The sequence below is a fragment of the Bison bison genome, unplaced genomic scaffold (genome assembly GCF_000754665.1).
Source record: "Bison bison bison isolate TAMUID 2011002044 unplaced genomic scaffold, Bison_UMD1.0 scf7180017864139, whole genome shotgun sequence".
Taxonomy (NCBI): Eukaryota; Metazoa; Chordata; class Mammalia; order Artiodactyla; family Bovidae; genus Bison; species Bison bison.
The window spans coordinates 2,675,371-2,679,513 of record NW_011494711.1 but is presented as its reverse complement, the minus strand read 5'-3'; the positions used below and the strand labels follow the sequence as shown (position 1 = coordinate 2,679,513).

At 38.2% G+C, this 4,143-nt stretch overlaps 1 pseudogene; it reads right to left on the bottom strand.

Moving 5' to 3' along the window:
* Window positions 1-581: 581 nt before the first annotated feature.
* Window positions 582-1,054, bottom strand: LOC104988645 (annotated as a pseudogene).
* Between the last annotated feature and the right edge of the window lie 3,089 nt (window positions 1,055-4,143).

The window sequence follows — 4,143 nt, the reverse complement described above, 5'->3', positions numbered from 1 at the left end:
TTTTTTTTTTTAAGGTTTTTAAAATAACATTTATTTCTTAAAAGTTAACATGTGCATAATAGGAAACCAAAAAGCACAAGAAGCAAGAAACAAAGTCATTCATAATCACAAGCAGTTTACCGTTTGAGGTGGTTTTGATAAGTTTCTGGTACCAACTTGCAAATGCTTCAGAAGAACATTTCCTTGTGTATGGGGTGTGCTATGATTTTTATCCTCTTTCTTTGACTTTTTTGAATTATTTTTTTTAAATAGTAGTTTTCAAACATCTTTCAGAGAAAAGAAGAGTTGGAGAAGATCAGAGGCAAAGTCAACCCCATGTTTCTGCACATGGCCAGCAGAAGGGCAAAGGAAGGCCTTCTTTACTATTTATGACCAACCAAAATAAGAAACCACTTTAATAAAAAGATCCCGAATTTTATTTCTGGCACCCTTGGATTATCTCAGTCGTCTGGTGCAAACTGATAACAACAAATCAGCAGGCAAGAACATAAAACAATTTCTCATCCTTTTGCACAATGGGAGTATGGGATGGCTGGTTGGGTTAGGGAGTTGGGTTTTTTGTTTCTGTTTTCGTTTTCATTTTAGCAGGTATTAATGAAGGTTGTATATAAGATTACTTTATTTCCACATCTTCTCATATATTTCTTCCTTTTTTGGCCCTTTTCCTTTCTGACTTTGCAAGATTTGGCTTTACATCCAAAGCTCTTTTTGCCAGCCTTGTTCATGTTTGGCCTGGGGCTAAGCACCTTGCTAGACTGAGTGCCCACATGGATACTTGTACCATAGGCTTCTCCTGCTGTACATGTTCATTGTAGATGACACATGTCCTCCTGCAAACTTGAAATACTTTGCCAAATTGTTGACCTTTGTAATATCCTTGTACAACCTGAACTTCATCATCCTTTTAGATGGACATGGACTGGACGTGGTACTCCTGTCTCAGCTCTTTGGAAAGAGGGAAAGAAATAATCTTAACGTGAACGTGGGAAAGTGAGTTGGCATGTTATTTATGGTTCTTGCTCTTGTCTGAAGTCAAAAAGGGATTAATTTTCATTTTTGGCTGTTGCCACTTCAGTGATGACCACAACAGGGAAGGGAAGATGGCATCTTAAGAGAAGTTTCTCTAACTATAATCTGTTTGTCTGTTTGAATGCTCAGTTCTGCCTGTCTAATCTCTGCTCAGGCTTTTGCCAGACCTACCCAATATTCTTCCTTTGAAAAGCTGGGATTTATAATTTTCACACAGTTGGAATCCTAACCAGGCATTTAGTTGCCCGTTTTTAAATGAAGCTTTGGTGTAATAATCTTTTTTGTTGCTGTTGTTGGTGTTGACTTTTTTTTAAATCTAAAAAGGAATGTTGGGTAAAGAATGACCAGCATATCAGAGTATGAACCCATATTCCCCATTTATTGACTAGTTACACAATATCTCACCTATAAGTTGGTTTAATAAGACCAATAACATAGGACTTGCTATGTAAATTTACTGACATCACACTTGTAAAATACTACCTGGAGCCTAACCCATGGATAATACTCTATACTCATGAGATTCTTCTAAATTTATTTGAGGTTAACAAAGGTCTGTCTAGTCAAGGCTATGGTTTTTCCTGTGGTCATGTATGGATGTGAGAGTTGGACTGTGGAGAAAGCTGAGTGCCAAAGAATTGATGCTTTTGAACTGTGGTGTTGGAGAAGACTCTTGAGAGTCCCTTGGACTGCAAGGAGATCCAACCAGTCCATTCTGAAGGAGATCAGCCCTGGGATTTCTTTGGCAGGAATGATGCTAAATCTGAAACTCCAGTACTTTGGCCACCTCATGTGAAGAGTTGACTCATTGGAAAAGACTGATGCTGGGAGGTATTGGGGGCAGGAGGAGAAGGGGATGACAGAGGATGAGATGGCTGGATGGCATCACTGACTCGATGGACATAAGTCTGAATGAACTCTGGGAGTTGGTGATGGACAGGGAGGCCTAGCGTGCTGCAATTCATGGAGTCGCAAAGAGTCGGACATGACTGAGTGACTGAACTGAACTGAACTGAATGCTTATTTATTTTTGTGAAATAATGTTATATATATACTTCATTCGTTCATTCATCAAATACTTGTTGCACACCTTCTTTATGTCAGGCACAGATTTAAGAACTGGAAATATGTAGTAAATATTTAATATATATTAAGTTTATACAAGATTTTTCTTTCTTATGGGAAAAACAGGCAATAAACAAAATAAACATGCAAAATATATGTCAAATGTTAATAACTACTATGGAAAGGCAGTTGTGCCCTGAGCAGGTAATGCTTGAGAGGAGACTAACAGGAGGTGAGAGAGTAAGCCATGCAGACACCTAGGGGAAGAGAGTGTAAAAGTTAATAGACAGTAACCTCAGTTAAGATACAGTTTTCTATTTTAAATGTCAAGGGGGTACTCTTTTGCCCTACTACAATAGCAGAGCCCACCAAGAAGAAGAAAACTTTTTCTTCTTGCCTAGGAAGAGCTTAGCCAACGAAAGACTGTCACAACTCGTTCAATGAAGACTCTCAGTTCCTCCAGTGGACTCTTCATTTACTACAGCCCTCCCAACTTTCTTTTTCCTTCTATAAAAGAGTTCTTTTCTTCTCTTTGGGGAGACTTTGCTTGTGGCTCACCACAGTTGTGGTTCCTGAATTGCTCTTCTTTGTTGATCTTGAATAAACGCATTTTTGCTGCAGAAATAACTGGTAGTCTACTGTTTAAGGTCAACAAAGGGGATGGTAAGTACATTATGCTGTGGCAAAGAGGTCAGTGTGTCTGGTGTGGAGTAGGAGATGTGGTCAGATAGAGGCTCTGTCATGAGGAACTTTCTAGGCTATAAATAAGGACTTCAAGTGTCACTTAGGGAAAGTGGATCCAGTAGAGGGTATGAACAGAGAGAGAAATGACCCGATTTAAGACTTTAAAAGAAAGCACTCGGGCTGCTCTGTTAAGAAAAGACTATTAGAAGGACTAGGGCAAAAGTAGGGGAGACCAGTGAGGAGGCTACTGCAGTGAATTGCAGTTCCTGGACCAGAGTTGTAGACAGCAGAGGAAGCAATGAGAAGTGATTGGAAGCTGGATGTAGTTTGTATATAGGGCTGATATGACTTCTTGAAGGGTAATTGTAGGATGTAGGGGGAAAAAAAGTAAAAGATGACTCCAAAATTTTTGGCCCAAGAAACTGGAGTTGTTAGTCACTGACAGAGAAAACTGGAACCTTAACATATTTGAGATGGAGGTAAATAAGGAGATCAGAAGTTTGGATATGAAAAATTTAGGATTAAAAGGCCTATTAGGCTAAGCAGAAATCTTCATTTGGCCTATAAAATCATGAGACTGAATGAGAACTACCAGGGAAAGAGTGTATATACTTTCCCAGTGTATACCAGGGAAAGAGTGAGAAGGGATGAAGTCCTGGGCCTCTCTAGCATTAAGAGGTGCTGGAGATGAGGGAGAAGTATATGATTTGCAAATATGTTGCTTGTAGGGAAAATGTAGAGGAATACATTTTGAGGAAATTTATCTGTATTACATCTTGCTTTCCAATTCAAACCCTAAGAGAGTGAGGTATTGGCTTCCTAAATATCACAAATATTTCATATCTATTGCTTAGGAAGCATATAACTCTAGAAATGGTCAGGGAATTTATACAGAAAGTAGATAAAAAAGTAATTGCTACACTGGAGATACTAAAACAACTATATAAAGTCTACAGCAAGCATCAGTAAATTACCTGAGATATTCAACACTTTATTATAAAACAGGCTTTGTGTTAGATGATTTTGCCAAACTGTAGGCTAACAAGTGTTCTGAGCATGTTTCAATTAGGGTGGGCTAAGTTGTGATGTTCAGTAGGTATATTAATGTGTTTTAGATTTATGATATTTTCAGCCAATCATGAGTTTACTGGGACGCAAACCCACTGTAAGCTGAGGAAGATCTGCGATTGGATAACTTGTCACTAGATAAAGGGAGTTAAAATTATCATTCTAGCAAAACAGTCACTCACTAACTTACAATCTTTACCCTTTTCATACACTGTTTCCTGTTAACTTCAATATTTGCAGCCATTCTCTTTATGACTCTAAAATTTTCTTACTACAGATATCTCATGAATATATATT